General features: G+C 48.0%; 1 protein-coding gene across 5 annotated transcripts in view; it reads left to right on the forward strand.

The window, feature by feature from the left end:
* The window catches only part of ACOT11 (acyl-CoA thioesterase 11), an 81,932-nt gene that overhangs the window by 26,316 nt on the left and 35,366 nt on the right, over positions 1 to 20,250 (forward strand). The window contains exons 2-3 of one of the 5 annotated variants that reach the window (XM_019479264.2): positions 15,248 to 15,393; positions 19,386 to 19,497. The exons of 2 other annotated variants lie outside the window; for them this stretch is intronic. The gene's annotated coding sequence lies outside the window, so the exon portion shown is untranslated. The remainder of the gene's footprint in view (positions 1 to 15,247; positions 15,394 to 19,385; positions 19,498 to 20,250) is intronic. 2 more of the 5 variants (XM_059727855.1, XM_019479266.2) reach the window with 2 other exon arrangements.

Below are 20,250 nucleotides of genomic sequence, written 5' to 3' on the forward strand. Positions count from 1 at the left end.
TCCAGCTGGCTGAGGCTGCTTGTAGCCACAAATCCAGATGGAGCCCATCTTTGGTCACTGAATTCGGTGGGGCCCACCGCATAAGTGTCATGTCCCCAACTAGGGCTGTGACTCCAATTTTGGGAACTGATGTTTCAGACAAGCTATGACTCAGCTTTCCTGCCCTTCCTTGTGGCTAGACATTACAATAACGATGTGACAGGAGAGAGATGCTCTCAGGCGTTTTTCTTCCTCCTGCAGTCCAGTTGCCCAACATCGGTGACCTCATTTTACCCAAATGTGTTGCAGTAAATTGGGCAGTTCCTTGGATAATGTCTGCGGAGCTGAAATGCACTGGAAAGAGCATTCATCCCTTCGGTGCTTGGGGCTCCTCCTAGGGTTTATTGGGATAATTTGTTCTTTGAAAAGCTCTTCTAAAATGTCGGTCCCTGTGCTTGGCTTTTGGGTCAAGCTGCCGGAGTGTGGTTGTACCGCAGGAGCTGGTGATGCCACAGCTCTCAATCCCCGGCCTGTGTGTAGAGCATCTGTTGATCTTGGTAGCGCCCTAGGGAGTTGTCTCCAAAAAGCTGTCCTGTGGTCATAGGGTGGCCGGGAGGGAGGTGATGTGCTTGGTAGGGGGAGAGGAAAGAAAGGAGAGAGACTTTTGGGGACCCATGCCTTTGGGGTGTATACACTTCTACCTTGTTCCGCTGTTACACAACTTACAGCTGTTGCACAACTCCTGCGTTTCATCCAATCTCATGTTGTGTTAGTGGCTTCATGACAGCATTGTACACTGCTTAATTTCTTTTTTATTGGCCGCACTCTAATCTGTACAAAGACAAACACTTATTAGGAGTCCTGACTTCTATTTGATACGATTTATTTACAGTGACTAATGCCCATTCCTTAAAACAGGGGTGGGCAAAATGTGGCCCAGGGGCCGGATGCAGCCCACCGGGCCATTCTATCCGGCCCACAGGGCCTCTAAAAAATTTAGAGAATTTATATTAATTTGCCTTTGGCTGCCTGTCATGCGGCCCTCGATGGCTTGTAGAAACTCAGTAAGCAGCCCTCTGCCCAAAATAATTACCTGCCCCTGCCTTAAAGGGTAGCTCCACCAGTTAAGTAAAACACAAGTTTGAAGGGATCAAGTAAGAAAACTCTTTGGGATGAGGTAGCCAGTGCACACTTGAAGTGTTGACACAGCATCCAGCACTTGGGGAGCCCAGCCTGGTTGATTTGTGAGATACTTCTGCTATCTACTTGTCCAACACCACCAAGGGATTATCAAACATGTGTTGTGACATGAAGTCTGAGAGTATGACGCCCCTGTGAATGTTATGATTGCTATTTGGCACAGAAGGAGTGTGGATACTAGAGAGACAGGTGCATGTAAAACCATAAGGCCACATCAAGAGTAGCATCTCTCAACCACTATAGGAGGCCAGTAAGCTGTATTGGCTGAGCAGTCCTTGCATGGGTGCAAGTTTAAGCTAGGTTACAGGCATTCAAAAAGCCCGAGGTGGAATTTGAGCGATGTGATTTTCTGCAAGCAGCATAGTTGAGATTGGTAGTGACCACAACACACATTTGCCCGGGGGGACAAGTCTGAGACTGGATTCTGCCATTTTTAAACCAGTTTGTGCACCGAACTTCTGTGCTGTTACAAGCACAGACCAGTTTTGTGTATCAAACTCCTGTTCTGTTACAGGTGTAGACCAATTTCCTATCACTTACCACACTTTTACCAGCATGTCTGTACCTGGCCTTAATGCTCAGCTACATTTTGCCCCGATGGAGTAAAACCACATCCTACAAGAGAATTGAGCTAGACCTGCAAGAGCCCCGTTTTGGTCTTAGAGCTGCTGGCTTCTGCTGGCAAAAACCATGTCACTCTACTTGCATTCTGGGTCTGTGATGTAGATGTGATGTGGTTTAAGACCGAGCCCTCGTTCTGTCTAGAGGAGTGGCCCCTTTAGGAAGGGAGAGACGTTTTGAAAGCTCTGAACGGCTGTGTGTCTCCTGACCTTGGATGCTACGTCAGCGGGATATGAAATGGTTTTCAGGTTTCCCATAGTGACACAGCCTTCAAACTTTTGCAATTTCATCTGCCTCGTGGCAAGGCTTCCTGAACCAGTCCTGAGTGTGTCCTTTGTTCTTGCAAGAAAACTGGCTGTTCTGTTTCTCTTCCCTCTGAGGAACCTCGTGATGTGACGGGCAAAATGTCAGGGATAATTAGGTGAACAAGACTCATGGAGCCACCACGATCCACTCCTCTTGCTGCCACTCTGCCATTGCCACAGAGAATTATTTATGGGTTTCTCTTCCTCAAAAGTGGCCCCTCGTTGGCATGGGTGAATTTCTGGTGAAACACGGTGCTTTGTTGTCCTGTCGAGACGGGAGCATCTCTCAAAGTAGGTCAAGTAATTTTTTTTTTTTTTTTTTAACACATGCAGATTTGCTTGTTACCATGGATATTGCTTAATTATACACCAATAATCCCCCACGAGAACTTCATTGTCGCTGCTCATTTTTCTGGTTTTAAATATTCCCAGGAACTGGTAGGGATGCTTCAAGGAAGCGGCACTAGGAATGACAGGCTGAGGCTGAGAGAAGGAAAATGTAGGTTAGACATCAGGGAAAAGGTGCAGATTTTGTAAGACGGTGGGAGAGGTCCCCAGTGGTAGCACCACACCCACACCATTGCCTGTCATTTAAAACCACGTTGCACCAAGTACTGGTGCCAGTTCTCCTGGTACCTCATTGTTCTCCTGGTACCAGGGCTTGACCGATGCTGGAAGAATAGGAAAGACGATTGTGAAGGTCTTTAATGCTTCCAATTTCCGTTTGTTTGGAGACTACAAGAGCAGAGCTTGTAGCCTATGTCTTTGGGTGCAGTTTTGCAATTTTCCTACTCTTCGACAAGGTCTGGGTGTAGCACCCCGTATCTACCAACCACTTGTTCCCAGGCAGACCCGACTAAATACTGCATCTCTTCCCTTCAGGAGCCTGCGACCAGTTTGCTAATAAGCAGCCGCCTTCTTAGATCAAGTAGGTTTAGGAGTAAATTGAACAAAACTTTGGACAAATTGACTTGCTAACTAACTGTCCACGTTCGTGCTTTACCTTGTGTAATCTCAAGCTTCGTTACAAACCAAGTTAGATGGGTTTCTGCATTGCGTTACAGGCAGAGAACTGACCCCATTCACATTCTCTTGGCAAGCCAGGGTACTTTTAGCCCTGAGCCTTGTCCCAGCTTCTTGGAGAGTTTTTGCCTCATCTTTGCCAAAAAATCAAACAAAAAATACATCTTTTTTGTAGTAATGACCAGGCTTGTGCATCTCTATTCTTCCCACTTCCTTTTCTCAGTGCCCCACCCTCTCCGTGTGCGTCTGAGCCAAACACCACACAATAGGTTTTGTAACAGGGCTTTTGTGTGAAGGATTACTTGTTTCTAGATAACTGGAAAAGGCCACCCATCTTCTTGAGAAAAAGGTCCACATGGGAAGATGCTAAAGGGTAACTACAGAGTAGGGCATCTCCACATAGCAAATTTACCAGGAAAATGACCCCACGTTGCTCCACTGTTTAGCAGTTGGATATTCAGGCTTCATTGCTTGTAATGCCAGGTTTTGTTTGGGAGTTGGGGTAGAGAAGAGCATGCCAAAATAGTCTGGCTTTCCAATATCCCACTTCAGAAACCACAGGATCTGGAGATGTCTGGAAATAGCCTTTCCTGCCACCTCCTTTTGATTTTAGGCGGTCTGTAGTAGTGCAACATCACCCCTGGTCTTCCCCCTTTTGGTCTTTGCCAGAAGCATTTAAAAGCCTACCTCTACCCTCTTCCTGAACTTCAGAGCAGCGCCTCCTCCCTTTTCTCCTGGCCTGCCTTTCTTGGCCAAGCCTGTACCCTTCTAGACTGGTATTGCCACCCTACGATGTGCCCCTCCAAGTGCCTTCCTGTGGAACAGCCGATTACTGCTTTCTCCTCCAGTGCTGCCATATGTCTTTCACAGCTCCTTCCATCCCAGGTGTCTCTAAACGAACCCTGTTGTTGAAGTCCTCGTGTTCCTGGACATTATGCATTCAACCCATCTCCTGTAGCAGACATCTGTTGCAGTGGGTGCTATCCCCAATCGTCTTTGGCAGAGGCGTGCAAATGATGTTCCTAGAAAGTCAAGACCAGGGGTTGGCAATCCCTGGCATGCATGCCAGAGCATGGCATGTGAAGCTATTTTGCTTGGCATGCCACAGCCCTGGGCAGGCCCCTGCCACTGGACACGGAGCCTGACCTGCTCTGAGCAGGTGGTGGGGAGGCTGCAAGCCCTGCTGCGAGCATCTTGGGCTCCGTGGTGGGTGGCAGGGGCCTGCCCAGAGCCCGGACTGCTTGTAGCAGGCGGTCGCAAGCGGCTGCACCAGGGTCTGGAGCTCCAGCCTGCCTTGTGGTCAGCAGCGTGCCTCAAGGAGCATGGCGGGGAAGGGGCCAGGGCTGCATTGTCACAAGGATTGGGCCCCTTGTGGGTCTCCTGCCGTCTACCCCTGGCATGCCAACATCTTTAAAGGGGGGCAGGGAGGGATTGGCACTCTGCCCAAAAGCATTACCAACCCCTGGTCAAGACCGTGACCGAATCCTATACATGAACTATGTTCTTGGGCCAACATTCATCACTGAATGCCCTGAAATGTGCCACATTTTATTTCTCTGTTCCCAACCTGCAGGTACCCCTTTCCAAGCAGGGACTTGACGAAGGTCATTACTTTGAACTGGGGTGCATGGAAAATGGGAAGGAGTGGACAGCCTCAAAATACATAGGGCAGTTTTTAGAAAACTCCCCACTTCTATACTGAACGCCCGCTATGGGGTAAGCTGGACAGTGGAGGGGCTGTGGCACTGCGAGTGTTGAAAAGGCGGTGGTGTTTTCAGATTCAAAGAAGCCACTCCTGCCCATTCAGCTCAGCCACCTTCTTGAACTGGAGAGGAGCCTCCAGGATAACTTGGCGTACAGCTGAGTGCTCAGCAAAGAGAGGCTCTCTGTTTTCTGGCCACATCCAACCCACCTGGCCTCCCGCTAACTCAAGGTATGAAATGAATCTGGCACTCACCCCTTGCAGAGAGATGCTGAGCCCCAGCCTTGTGGTATAGAAAGCAGGAATCTCAGTGACTTGTGCTATTTGACTACACCAGGGGTTAGCAGCTTTTTTGGGCAGGGTGCCAAGCCCCCCCTCGCAACTTCGACTTGTATGATGTTGCTGTACCGGGGTGGATGGTGGGGAAAGGCCTGGGGCTGCATTGCCGTGAGGATCAGCTGTCTGTCATCCGCTCCGAGGCATATGTACCAAGCAAAATGTCTTTGGATGTCGTACTCTGTCACGCATGTCGTGGGTTGCCTAGCCCTGGTTACCCCCTGGGGCGAAGCAGTAGCAGGCTGGTGATCTTCTGGTGAACCAGCCACAAGACTGGTGATAAAGGACTGCTCCCACCTGGGGTAGGAGACCCATCCAGCTGAGAATGTCCTCGAGCAGCGGTCCCCAGCCCTTGCTGGCCCAGAGACTCCAGTCCTGAGCGAGTCCGGTGCTAAGGGCAACACGCGGCTCTCCCTGTTAACCGGAAGAAAAAGGCATCTGTGGCCACAAGCAACATTGGAAGGTCTCTCAGGTAAGCTGCTGACTACCAACCAGCCCCTACTTGCACGCAGTCCCTACCAGCCAGCCCTTCCTTGCACGCAGTTCCTACCAGCCAGCCCTTCCTTGCACGCAGTCCCCACCAACCAGCCCCTACTTGCACACAGTCAACCCAGTTTTCTAAGCTCCCTATATATTCCAAGCATTAAACATGGGGTTTCTACCCTACCTCGGGGTTCGACTCAGGAGGATCAATGCAATCCCACCTCCCCTGCTAGAACCAGAGCGCCCCACTCTACCCCTCCAGGGCCAGTAGGTTGTCAAAGCAAACAGCTCACCATCTGACTTCTTTCTGAGGCCTGAGCTCACGTGATATTGTGTCTGCTTCCTGATTTGGACAACAGCCTTTTTCAAACAGAAAAATAATGAGCCAACATCTGCAGTGGATTTTCAGATGATTAATTGCTCAAGATTAAGCAGCTGGATTGGCAAATATCTTTGTGGATGTCCAACCTCCTGACTGATGGTCACAACTGATTTGATGCCTCACCCAGCTTCACTCTTATTTCTGAAAATATTCCTGTCTCTCTCTCTCTCTCTCCTCTTGTGGTTTGATCTTCCTGGCACTGTGTAGGCACCCTAGCTACTCATTTTGCCTTCAGCAGCACAGGAAATGAATATGGCAGGAGGCAAGAAAAATATTCCACTTGAAGGGTTTTTTGTTTTTTTTTTAAATGCAAACTTTTTTTTTTTTTGGTAGAACTGGGTCACTCAAGGGGTGACAGTGTAAGAGCATCATCACCTAGGTAATGTATCTTGTTGCTATGGTGACCTAAAGGCTGCATCAGTCAACAGCTTTAAAAATTTGACAGTTGAGTGAGACTGAAGATTTTAATGAGGACAGACACTTACTTGCTTGGTTTCAGTAACTGAATAGTCTAAAAATACCCTTCCAGCTTAATATTTCCGGGTCTCTAGAGTGTAAATTAATGCATATAACCTAGGCACTTCCCTTGCCAATTTTGACACCCTGGAATATTTTGTCAAAGCTGAATGCAACACCGCTGTTGAGATGGCAATGGTGCTGGACAGTTTTACCTTTGGATACAGCTGTTCTCAGTGGCCAAGAGATCCTTGAGGTCATAACTTATTTCCTTCCTTCATAGGGGAAACAGTCAGTGTTCACTTTTCCCATCCTTTTTAGTCCAGGACTATCAGAGCAAATAGGAACTTGCCCAAAGATCTCCATTGGCTCCATGCCTAATGGATCGCTCCATACCACTAGAGTATTTGCAACCACGAAAGCGAAGTAATTTGATATTGTGTGATTTCAGCTGTGGACCCATCCTCTTTTCCATTGCCCCGTGGCACTATTTATATTTTACAGTAGCCTCAAGAGGCCACTATTTAAAATCAGTGCCCTCTTGTGCTAGATGCTGTAAATATGGATGCAAAGAGCTCCCACCCCCAAAAGTTACTGATCTAAATAGACCATACAAAAAGCATAGGGGAAGAGGCATTGCCTGACCACCCGTTTTGCAAAAGGGGATCTGAGGCTCAGAGAAATGCAGTGGTTGCCCCGTGGTCATGCACAGGAGTGAAATGAGTATCTCCCAAGGCCCAGGCCCATTCATGCCACCATTTAAGCCCCGAGGTGAGGTTTTGGAGGGAGCTGTGTATTTAATGCAAGTGGATATAACTTGCTTACTGATGTAGGTGCAAGCGAATAGGAGAGGAGCCACTGAACAGGAAAGCATTGCCTTTTCTGCTACAGCCCTCTCTCTTCTAGCTCCTTGGGTATTTGAGTAGCTGTCCTGTGTTTGACCTCCGCGCTTCCAGGGCCAACTGCTCCCGGTGCCCGAGCTGCAGCATACCAATACCTTCACTGATGCGTAACTCGCTGCCCCTCGGGCACCCCCTCTGGATTCAGTCCAGAGCCTTTGTCTAGGATAAAACCAACTACAGGAGAAAACAGAACTCCCTTTCTAAAGAGCAGATTAACTCCTAACACTGGGCTCTTGTCTGCGTGCGTGTGTGCAAGATGCCGCGACTGAATTACAAGCCCCTAAAAGCAGAGAGCCTTAAACAAGGCACGGAGCTGATGGAGTGCCTGGGGTTTTAATAAGCCCGCTCAGGAGAGGAGCTTTGCAAAGCTGGGTGGGTATAGCTGGGGTTTGTTTGCGGACGGGGCGTGAAGCACCCCAGCTTAGCCTGCGCGCACGGCACAGCAACGCCGGCTTTGGGGATCGCTGACGGTCCACGAGGTGAAACTTCTGTTTCTACATAGTGGTTTTTCAGCCAGTGCCAAAATCTGGCAGCCGCTGGCTTTGAGGAAGAAGCAGAGAAACAGCTCACAGCAGCTGTTCCTGGCAAGGGTGGCACTCCTTCCCCTCCCTGCAGACATGCCAGTTTGCTAGTGCCCCCCCCCCCCCTTTTTTTTTTTGCATTGCTCCCAGTCCATGGTGGCTGGCCGCCCGAGGGGAGTTTCTGCGGTTGGGATTTGATAGGGGGTCCATACAAGCTGATGTCAGCTGTGCTCAGGGATGTGCATACTGTCTTTTGTGTCCCGCTGCCCCCCTTGCCCTGGTGCCTCCGTCAGGAGTCTCGGGGTTGACGGGGCTCAGAGTTCCTGCTGCCGGCTGACGTGGCAAACTGCTTGAAACTGGAGCAAGGAGGCACTTGTCTGGTTCCCCCTCGGACCCTGTCGTCTTTCTTCGCTCCCTCCCACCCACTTGGGTGCTTTCCAAAAGGTTAAACCCACTTTCTTCACGGAGTCTGCTCAGGAGACAGTAGAGCCACAGGTTGCATTCGCTTTTGAGCCCCCTCTTTTGTGGGACCGCCTCTGAAATGGGGCTCCCAAAGAAGGTGGAGCTGTGTGGAAAGTGGGCTGAGACTTCTGGTAGGGTCCCAAACCCACTGGTCCTGGGAGGGGAAGCTCCAATGCAAGACTGAAACATCTGGGATACCTGTGTCCCGTTGCAGTCAGCACCGCAGACTTGTGCCATAGCTGCTGCGCTCTCGCCCTGGGAGTTGCAGCTCCCTGTACAGGCCTTGATAGTAATGCTTCTGGCATCACTGGTGTCAGTGCTTTTTCCAGGGACTGAGCAGGCTGGCTCGGCCAGGCTGGAGACTGGTGAGTGAGCCGGTGGCAGTGCAGCTTGTTACCCAAGGCACATTGTAAAACGGTGACAATCCCTGCAGTGACACAGCTGTGCAGTGACTGTGCCGAGTGTGCATGGTGAATATTAAATTGGTCCCTCACGTGCCTGGGGCTGCTGGCCTGAAGCAGCACATGCTAGAAATTAGAGATGGAAAAGACCCTGTAGGTTAGTCCCTCCTCTCCTCTGCTACCGACACACAGCTCTTCCCTGCAGTCTTTGTCCGCTGGCTTTAAACGGTTCCTGGGCTGAGACATGCAGAACCTGTGCAAGGAGACTGCCACGGAGCCGGCCTGTATGTCAGTGTGTCCTTGGTCAAAAACTTCTGCTTCTTCTGATGAGACCTGCTGGTCCCCAACTGGATTGGGAAATTTTGGGAGCAAGGAAGTGCTGAAAGGCAGCGGACATATGTTATCTTTTAAGAATCAAACCCTTTCTAAAGCACGATCCCTGTAGGAGAAACCAACCCCAGTTCTCTTTTATGTGGCTAAATACATGAGGGAGAGGGCAATTTAGTAAGACTGCTGAGGGATGTCAAGTTTCTGTCTTCATTGCATTCAAAATATACTTTATTTTTCAGACTCGATTTCCAGTACTTAGACATTTTTGCTGTAGCTCTGGATTCCTTATTGCCTGAGGGTGGGGGGAGAAAATTAAGCCCACGCTACAGGCTGGGCCTTAATTATAGGGCTGGTCTAGTTAACTGCTTGTCACTTTTTCTTTCTCTTATTGTTCATATTGAATAGTCATTTATTAGTGTCATTAACTTTCCCTTCCTCAAGGGCAAGTAAACAAAAGGCTGTCTCTTGAAAACCAATCCAAACCTTGGCTGAAATTTAATTCTTAAATGGTGGGAAATGTGTGCGTGTATCTGTGTTTCTCCTAGGCTCTTTCTTTTGCTCAGAAGTGGCTTCATCCCTCCCCAAATTGCCTTGCCCGGCGGTTGCTTGCATAACCCGCCAACTACAATTTTCAGACAGCGAGGAGTGGTTTTGTGAGTGCCCCGTTGAACACCTACTGGAATCTGAGCTGGTGGGATATACGCTCGACTGGGATGGTTTGAACAGGGATGATCCTGCCTCTTGAGCAATGGGTTGACTCCTCTAATGCCCTGCGGTCCCTTCCAGGCCTGCATTTCTCTGGTTCCAAAAGGATCCGGTTTGTGCTCTTTCCCTTCCAGATGGCGTTGAGCACCTGCGCTCCCAACACCTGGCCCTTTGAAGGTGTTGGTTACCGCGCTATAGATTTTCTGGCTGAACTTACGTTCTGTCGGCAATACGGTGACCCGCGTCTGCACTCCTGGCTCCCTTGGGATGCCCCAGCCCACAGACAGCTGGTGCTTTCCAGGGTGTGCCCTCCCAGCACAGCTGCTATAGTGGAGTTGTGTGAGTTGGGATGCGTGTGAGAGGCATCCCTGGGGACGTCTGCTTGTAGAGCCTGTCCTAGGAGAGGGCTGGGAATGTAGACAAGCCCTACACATCAGTCATTTATGAAAATGTTGGCCCTTACTCCGATGGGTGAACTCCATTGAGAGAAGAAGGCAAACCATATTCCCCCACCCCCAAACTGCCTGGTAGAGAATCTGCTTCAAAGAAGATTAAACCAAACTCAGAAATGAAGCATCAAATGCCCCTTCCCTCAAGCCTCCCAAATCTACCAGGATGGGGACATTGGCCACATGGATACGTTTAAAGCCGGAGATGCCATTTTGCTAAATGAGAGGTGGTTTGAATTTGAGCCTCACAACCAGCTGGTTTTTGCCCCAGGCTGGTTTCCTTTCATAGATTCATAGATGTTAGGGTCGGAAGGGACCTCAAAAGATCATCGAGTCCGACCCCCTGCATAGGCAGGAAAGAGTGCTGGGTCTAGATGACCCCAGCTAGAGATGCCTAATGCTTTCCTGTTTGTACAGCACTCAACACAGTCTGGGTCAGGGTCAAGGTCTCTATCTGCTACTGCAGCACGCATACCTTAGTTTTAAATCCACCCCTAAAAGAATGAAGGTTGATGAGAAAAGGAGGTGAGGGCTAGATATGGCTCCTCCTTTCGCTCAAGCCAACCCATTTATTTAATTTGTAGGCTTCTTGGGGCAGGAACATTGCCATAGTTATTAGTAAACCTCTGAGCCATTCCAAGCATGCTGCCGATCTCGCCACGCTTCCTTTGGGGAAGGCTGAAAGGCCTGTTGTTATGTGCCCCTGAGGCTCAAGGTCAGACTTTTTTTTTCCCCACGTGTGATGTGGCTTTTATGTTTCTTGCCTAAATACTCTGACAAGGGGCGCTGGATACCTAGGTAGTGGAAATGCCTATTGCTGCCAGCTCTGCTTGGCTCAGGGCTCAGGCACCTTTGCAGGTCATATTTAGGACATGGGCTAAGAGGAGACTCTCTTTCATTTTGCTCCCAAAGAAAACAGTGCAGCACTCCTAGTTTTTCCTGCAGTTGGGCACAGGCAAGGGCTGATCCCTCTGAAGGCTCCTTTCATGCTGGGTTATTTCCACTTCCTTAGGATGCTCAGCAGACCGCAAACAGGCCTCTGAGTTTTTTCTGCCGTGATTCGGATCATGCCCTTCCTGGTAGACGCTGGCCCCAGGAGGTCAGCTCTCCGAGTTGGCCTAATGCTTGCATCATTCAGGAGCTCCGAGAAAGCTTGGATATTAGCTGAGGACTGGTGGTCTGGATTCCTCTAGTTCAAGGCCAGGCAATTACAGTCCTGCCTCCTGGGTCTCTTGTAGGTCAGAGGTGATGGAGAGGATGAAAATGTGTGAGCATAGACCCTGATGGACAATCAGTCTCTCTAATTGCTGTGCAGACTGGTAAGCCCCAGTGGCACCAGAACAGCCTTTGGAGAGTCCCAGCTTTGATTTCCCACCAAAAATAATGGGGCATTTTATGTGACTTTTCTTGCCTTTGAAGAAGTCCTATATTCTGTCCAATCATGTCCCCAGACAAGGATGAAATTCTTTGGTTTTGTTAAAAAAAATACTTCTGAAGGGCAAATATTTTGTGTTCTGGAGTGCATGAAATACCAAGCGCTTAAATGTTTCCCAGGGGAGATTTCCCCTCCCAGTCATCTTTACAAGGTCTTTGCCCCCTTTTGTTACACAGACGGGATGCGGTAAAACTAAGAATTCAGATTCTTCAGGCACGAAGAGCAAACCTTGCCAGTGAAATGCAGCTGAATGCAAATGAGTCCGGTAGTTTGGCCTTGTTCCTTGGTTACAGTTAGGAGAGAGCATTTCTGTTTTAAAGGAAACTATTCAGTAGATTGCTCCCCTCCCCACACCCTGAACTTCTGGAAACGGTCCAGGTATAATAAAGGTGTGGCGTGCACATACAGCACTGCTGTTTAAAGAGTTTGAACCCAGTTGCTTGCTATAGTGCAGCATTGTCAATGATTAAGCCCTTTGTCACGTGAGGTAGCGGATTTGGGGGGCACCTGAGTTTGAGTCTTTTCTCCAGGGGGTGGGGAGAGGTGATGCGAATATACAGGGGGGGAAGCAGCAATCTGTCTGACCTGTTAAAGAACAATATTGGCAATTTCTGATACGCCTGTCAAGGTCCTACATGCCATTAGAATTTCTCATGTCCTGAAATTATCTATTTTATTCCCCCTAGATTGATTTTAGGTAACTTTTTTAGTCGATCTGTGCAGGGGGTCTTAAAGTTGCCGTTCAGTGCCACCTGTGCTGTGGCCCAGTTTCACATCCACGGAACGGGATGCTGGTTCTTGATCAGGATCATCTCACAAAACCAGTTTGGGGTTATACTGTATAGCAGACAGGGGTCCAGCAGTTCCCCTGCTATTGTGGTTTAACTGGTATTTATCCGATCTCTGTTTACTTTCCTTCTAATCTCCATGGCTTTAGGGAGATTGCTCAGCCAATGCTTCACTTATGATTCATACAATGGTTTGCACATACTCTGCTTCATGTCTTTTACCACGGTTGCAGAGCAAGTTAAGACACATGGCCTGAGGATTTCCAGATTCGCTGCAGAAATGTTTGTGATTTGCAGCCAGACCATGGCCAGAATGGAACGAACATCCTCTCCCGAGTATTTTTGTGGCTGCAGAAGCTCGTTCTGGATTGCTGGCTAGGAGATCTTCAGCTCGGCTGAAGAAAAACAAATGAGCTGTAGGTGATATTTTTACTCAAATCGCCACGTCCCCTTTGTTTGCTTCCTGTTACAAACGTGAATGTTTTGGGGTGTAGTTCCACTTTTGGGGGGCATTGGTGGGTGCCTTTGGGGCTGCGAGGAACTCTGATATCCCATGGGAGAATGATACAATCTTTTCCCTTGTGCAAGTAATGCTGTCCTGATGAGCAGAAGACCCATAGTCTTACCATACAACTCTCGTGTTCAGTCCTTTGTCACGATGCTATTACTGTCGTGTTACGGGCTGGCTCTTCAGGTTGAACGACCGGCCGTTTTATAGTGGATTGTGTTGTGCTGTCAGTCCACTATCCGCTGGTCAGCGGGGCTCTTTCTGTTGGCTTTCATGGGATTTGCATCGGACGCAATCAGAAAAATAAAGCAGACGTGCCCTTGCATTGCGCTATTTTTTTTGTGGGGGTTGAATTTCTGGGTTGGTCAAGAGCTGTTGTAAAGAGCAGCCTGAGGGGAGGTAAAGCCCTAACTGCAGGGCTTTCTGGTGGCTCCTGTGCCCCGGACATCTGGTCAAGCTGGGTGAGGGCTGGAGGAATCCTTTTCCTTGCACTACAGCGCAGTCTATTAAGGCGGCATCCTGGTCAAGCTGGTGCCAAGTTGGTGGGGTGGCGGGCCAAGTAACTTCCCTGCACGTCCTCCTGTCTCCGTTTGTCATCACTTGTACAAAAAAAGTTGATGTTTTTTCTTGTTCTCTGCCAGTGGCCCACAATTTGATCTCCTAAAGATTAAAGTACTTTAGTTTAACTAAGTCTTTGGGCTCAGTGCTGGGGTCCCAGGTGAAAACGAGCAGTCTGCATTAGAGAAGCGGTCAGACTCTGTGCCCTAATGGTTGCTTCTGGCTTTAAGGTCAATGAAAAGATGTAATCGGCTCTCCGATTTCATTTTTGGCCACTCTCTCAGCCCTAATAAACCTTCCTTTTGGGGGAGAGAACACCACTATTTTATACAAAGGGAGGATTTTTTTTTTACTATTTTCTGGCTTTGTGTTAATAGTGTTTGTGTCGATGCTAGGGATGTTGGGGCCTGTGGGGGATGTGTTTGTGGGTTGTGTCTAATCAATGTAGTTGTGAATTGTAAAATAGGTTAAATGAAGGGACTATAGCAGGGGCGGGCAATTATTTCGGGCGGAGGGCCGCTTACTGAGTTTTGGCAAGCTATTGAAGGCCACGTGACAGCCATCCAGGGGCAGATAAATATTAATTTTCTAAATTTTTTTAGGGATCCCACAGGCCAGATAGAATGGCCTGGAGGGCTGCATCCAGCCTGTGAGCTGCATTTTGCCCGCCCATGGACTATAGGAAGGGTGTTGAGATAAATAGGCAGAAAGTGACCCTGATAGTCAGAAATCTCATTGCAAGCCATGGTGCAGGTGATATGCCTTGAATGATGCGTTCTGGGATATTTTCAGTGACACAGTAAAGAGGGAGGAAATGTGTATTTAAAAGCAAGCTATGCTGAATGTGCCCTGTGGATGGGCTGGTAGGATAATAATAGCACATGGAAATCTAGACTTGGCATAATGCCCTGCTGTGCTGTGCTGTGCATGTGTTGCTTATCCTATTTGGATACCCAGGTGGGCAAACTCTTTTGATCAAAGGGTCTCAGAAGTCATGCTCTGGAGCCAGGCAAAGTGTGGGTTATTTTGTGCCTGTTTTCCCCATTGTTTCACCGTGTCACTCCGGGCTTAGCTGAAGCTTGACTATCCTTCTACTAATGGACCTTCTCACCTGGTGAGACCTGATACCTGTGGGGCGGGCAGCGCACATCACATCTGCCCACTGTACTGCCCTTGTATGCAGAGGTACAGCTGGTGCAAATTTGTCCAAGGTGAAGGACTAATTCACTGGCCTGTCGTGCTAGCTCCTGCTACCCCTCCCCAGAACAGTTTCTTTCACTTGAGATGCAGAGCTTTCAGGTGATGGGTGATATTCATGGGCCTGCTTTTTCCTTCTGTTGTTCTAGCCAAATTTGACTCCCATTTTCCCTTGCCCATGGACTGCAGAGATTCTGCTGGAGGCTTTAGAAATATCAAGGCTTATCATGCAAGTCACAACTCCAGGCCTCTTGCATCCAAGGCTAAGACAACTCTTCTTTTTGCTCTCCTTGGCATAGCCAAAGCAGGGAGCCCTACTACGGAAAGTGCATCTCTCTTTCCAGGCACAGAGCTGGCAGAGGCTATGAAGTAAGAGGATGATGGAAAGCATCGGGAGGAGCTATGCATCTGACACAGGGGAGGACCCGGGGGACAGGAAAATGTTAAAAATGGGAGTAGATTAGAAACCATCATTGGTCACACGAACTTCTTTTTGGCTGGCAGAAGCTGAGTTGAGGTGAAAGGCTAAGGCAGGAGACTTTCATCTCCTGGGAACTCAACGTACGCTGCAGCAGTCACCTACTCGAAAGGCGGTGACACATGAGCCTGCTGATACAGAGGATTTTAAAAGGCAACTCCTGAGAGCTGGGGTAAGGGTTTGCTCCTTCTGTATGCTTCACCAGCAGGGATGTGCTCTGGTACGCCCTCTGACACTTTACTGCTCTTTCCCAGACCTGTTTTCTCATTCTCCCTCTGTCCTTCTTTGCTTGGCTCTCCCTAGTATGCTCGTGTCCTGTTCCGTCATGCACTTTTTATATCCCATGTGTCGGAGGTGAGTACGAGTGACAGACCAGTTGCATGCATCCTTCCTAGTGGAGTATGAATATGACACTGGGTCCTAGTCCAGCCATCTTTGCTGTGGTCTGGTGCCGCTGTTCCCTCCAAAACCTCTTCAGACTCCTTACTCCTGGAAGGAGCTGCTGCTGTGTAGTCATTTTGCTGCAATTCTTTTGCATCTACAGTTGCATGTTATAAATTAGGAATGTGCTGGTCTTGTGTGTTTGGCAATACATCTTGCAGGTTAGCTTCTTTAATTGGAGAGCAGCTTCATTCTTTAAATGGAAAACCTGGCTGGACAGGAGTTCTCATCTAGCACAGGGGAGATTATGGGAAGGTTTCCAGGTTCAGTGAAAGGTTAGCTAGGGTTTCAGTAGCTGGGAGGAGTATCCAGCCTCTAAATGAACAGAGCAGATCCCACTGGATCCATGTTAGTCTGAAAGGGCTCTGAAGTATGAAATAATCTTGCAGGAGATTTGTAGGAAAGAGGGGATTCTGGCTGCGTGTATGAATGTGTATGTATGTAGGCAAGGATTTCTTGGGGTGATGTCTTAGATCACATAGCTGGTCCGATAAAAGATATCACCCTAAGAAATCCCTGCCTCTCACATAATTCTTGAATCATCCTGTACAACATCACTCTTATAGATGTAACTACCGTATATATGTAGGGGAAGGGGAAGATTTCATAGGCATTAGGGCTAGAAGGGACTTCGCAAGAGGTCCAGGTGCTATATAATTATAGAATGAAGGTAGTTATTTTGAAAATCCTTATGCATCAGATGCTTAGAAAGGCTAGAAAACCACTCCTGGGCATAGCTTGCTTAAAGAATATCTTTTTGCTTAAGTCTAAGGCTGAGCATATCCAACCCCCCCACCCAAAATGCATCAGTAAATTAGCTAAAGCAGCAAACTGAATCCTACTTAAAGATCCTGGTCACCATATTGGAGCAAATGCAATTAGTGGGTGAACATAACAAGCATCAGTTCACTGATGAACCTACACATTAGCACCCCAAATCTTTGGTGTTGGGTAGCTACAGCTCAGGACCGGACTCTGTGTTTGGGCATGAATACGCATGCATTCAAGCTTTCAAGCTCAGGTCCCAAACTGCAATACAAGAGTAAGTGGCTTGATTTCTTTAGAAACACTGGGCAACTGCAACTTGCACTGATTTCAAGTGGAGCTGCAGGTGTTCAGTATCTCTGCAAATCAGGCCACTTATTCCAGGGCCTAACTTGAGGCACCTGAGTTAGAATAGCCTGACCTAGATTCTTTTCAAAAAAGCTCTTGGGTTTGGAGATATCATGTGATCAGTCTGGGTTGAGAGTCCCTGTGCTTCCTGCTTTCAGAAGGGCTAGAAAGAAAACAAGAACAGCCTTTCTCATGCTTTTTTGTGCCACTCTAGCTTCTTGGCACTGGGTGGCCTGCAAAAGTAGAGAACGATGGATGTGAGCTGGGGAGGGGGGAGCAGGGAGTTTATCTGGTGTCTCTCAAACCTTAGAGTTTGGTTTTGAGCATCCTTTTTTAATCCAGACAATTTTGCCTGTGCCCCGGTGTCATCAAAAAGTGGTGGATAAATACTGCAGCCACTGAGTTGATCTCCCACTCGGCTGGCAGTGGCATCCAGCTTCCTTTTTGCTGGACTCTGCTGCTTTGGTGTCTGCTAATAAGCCTTTGCCTGCGCAGTAAACATCACGCTGTAATTTAATCACTGGGATTCCTCTCTCCTGGCACAGCAGATAAATGCCATGTGATTGTAGATGGCTTATTTAAAATATCAGGATCATGGGCGTTGTTGAACAGAAGCAGACCATTGGCTCAAATCCTGGGTCCTGCCTCTGGCTATAACCAATACCAACAGTACAGACTTCCCCATCGTGCACCTGGCCAGTCCAATGCTGGATTGGGGTCCTGCAGATTAGGATACTTAATTCTTGGTCCCGATGGGCAATCAGCCTAGCTGAGTCCCTGAAGCCAGATACAGAAAACCAGAGACCCAACAGGGAGAGGCGCAGTGCAGACACACGCCGCTTGCTTTCCAGCAGAAGTCTTGGAGGATGATTGATTTGCCGGTTTGCAGCTATGACAGAGACAGACAGCTTCTAAAAATAGCTCTCCCCTTGCATACTGGGGATATTGGAAAACCATCAAGTGGGCTAGCAGGCTTCTGAAAAAAAGCTTCTGCCAAGAGTTGAAAGGCTGAAGTCTTCATGCCATCACACGTGTGGCTGGTGCCTTGTTGAGAGTGGTTCCCGTGCAGTTCTCTTGGGCTAATGCATGACCTGGATGCCATTTCACTGGGCGATGGGGTGATTTTAATATGATTTACTTGACACATGCATTGTAGTCGCTGCTAACCTGAGGTTCGTACCATTTCTGGAATGTCGTGTAACAGTAGCTATGGAAACGCAGCTCTCCTGTTAGCAAAGCGAGAGCAAAATGCTCTTCTGAGAAGCTGAGCAGAATTTGGCTGTGCTGAGCCGGGGACTGGGACATTTTCAACAGATTCAGTTTAATTTGGAGACTAAAACCATTTAAAATGCTGTTAGCTGACCAAAGGGAAGAGAAGTGGCTGCCATAAGGACCCTGCCATGAGTGTTATAAACAGGGATCCTGGTTTTCTCTGATTAAAAAAAAAAAATCCTCAATTTTTGGATTCAAGAAAGTAACCCCAAATCCACAGTTTTCCGTGTCAGTTTTCCATGAAAATGAAACGCCACTAAAACATACACATGCACGCACACGCGGGCACGCACATACACGCGTGCACTTTTTAATCTGAAATTTGTTTTTTTTCTTAAATCTGCTAAAACCAGGATCCCTGGTTATAAATAGGAGACACTGCTAGGTCAGAGAGGGTGTGTCTACACATGTATTAATGCCCAGTAGTTACTGTACATTTAGTTTAGTATTTGCTTAATGAAGTACTAACTAAATGCACAGTAAGTGCAGTTACTATGCAGCCGCGTATTAGCATGCTTTTTGACCGGCATGCAAATGTGCAGTATTAGGCTACAAGCAGTCCTCAGACTTACGACACAATTGGTTCCTGAAAACAGCATCTTAAGTCAAAACGTTGCAACTCGGAACCAATTTTCTCATAAGAAACAATGTTATAAATGGGGGATTGGTTCCTATTTTCACCAAAAATGGCCCAGAATTTTGTACTCGATCAATTATAGATGAGTAATATAGCTACATTAATATATGTATATTGTAAATAGCAATCATATTGGTTTGGAAAGACTTCCTTGCGGTGACTTTGCTGGACTTTTTGAAGGGCTCTTGGCTGGAGTCTTCCCAGGAGTCTTGGCTGCAGGTTTTTCTGGAGTCTCTTCACTTTCTTAAAGAAAGTGTCCAAGGAAGTTTGGACAGATGTTCTCCAGGGAGATGGGCAACGCAGCCAACTTGTTCGCTGGCGTGGCGTCACATCGGATCAAGCGTTGTAAGGGTGAAACTGGTGTCAGAAAGTTGAAACGGTGTCAATTTATAAACGTTGTAAGTGAAAACGTTGTAACTCGAAACGGTGTAAGTTGAGGACTGTCTATACTGCATAGTAAGTGTCTCGTGTAGATGCGCCTAGAGAGGAAGAAAGATTAGGAACCAAACGCAGATTAGAGTCCAGTGCTTGGTCGGGTACTTATTGGGGTCAGGTTCATCCCTGGTTGTAACTCTGCTGTCTAAAAGGGGCCTGGTCAACTTGAAATCTAACCAGCTTCAAAAAATGACTGACCCTGCTCCTAGCGTGTGCATGTGTCCACAGTCTCAATTGCCTATCTCTCTTTTTTTTTCACCAAACAGAACAGAGGGCAGGAAGCCTCAGGAAGAACTGGCTAGATGCATAAAGTACACTTAAAATGAGGCTTTTCCTCCCCCCGCCCTTACTAGAAAACTTCAGTGTCACCTGTAACAGGTAAATCGCTTTTAGAGAAATGGCCCATTTTTTAAAGGTTAGTATCCTTTAATTGGAATTACACCCAGGAACAAATTTGGCTTCAGAAGTCAAAAGCCTTTCAGTTTTCATAAAGTCAGTGCATACAGACAGGCAGGGAAAACAGGAAGGACTTTTATCTGTGGATAATTGAGCCAGTAAAATACCGAATTCTGAAAAGTGGGAGAATCGGAGAGAATAGCAACGCACTAATATTTACCAAAGGTGTGGAGTGTGCCACGCTTCAAAGAGTGGAGGGGGCTCGAGTACCGTACAGAGCAAGCATAAATATGTTTAATTCTTGGGCTGTGGCTGTCGCTGTCTAAATTTGGTTGGAGACAAGGAAGAGGCAACGTAGTGTCCTTATTTAATCCCTGACTGCTCTATCAGACTATCCTGCAAGCTGCCCAAGATCTGGAAAGCATGCCCTGCTCTTGCGGCCTTTCAGGTAGAGCGGCTCAAATATTCCCTATCAAAATATTTGTCCATTGAATTATTTTTGGACAAAAAAACAAACTTTATTTTTTTTGAGAAGTGTCTTCTTCCTGGAGGAAACATCCCTATGCTGGAAACCAAAATATGTTGGTCAAGCCGGGAGAGCAGTTCAGAGTGGTGCTGCGGTGCCTCGGAGCGGAGGACTTGTGGGATTCTGCCACAGTGTTTGCAGGGGCCATGGGGAGTGGGGACATATCTCATTGAGTCCATTCCCTGCCGTTTCTCATGGTCGTGGGCTGC

Source organism: Alligator mississippiensis, chromosome 5, assembly GCF_030867095.1.
Source record: "Alligator mississippiensis isolate rAllMis1 chromosome 5, rAllMis1, whole genome shotgun sequence".
Classification (NCBI taxonomy): Eukaryota; Metazoa; Chordata; order Crocodylia; family Alligatoridae; genus Alligator; species Alligator mississippiensis.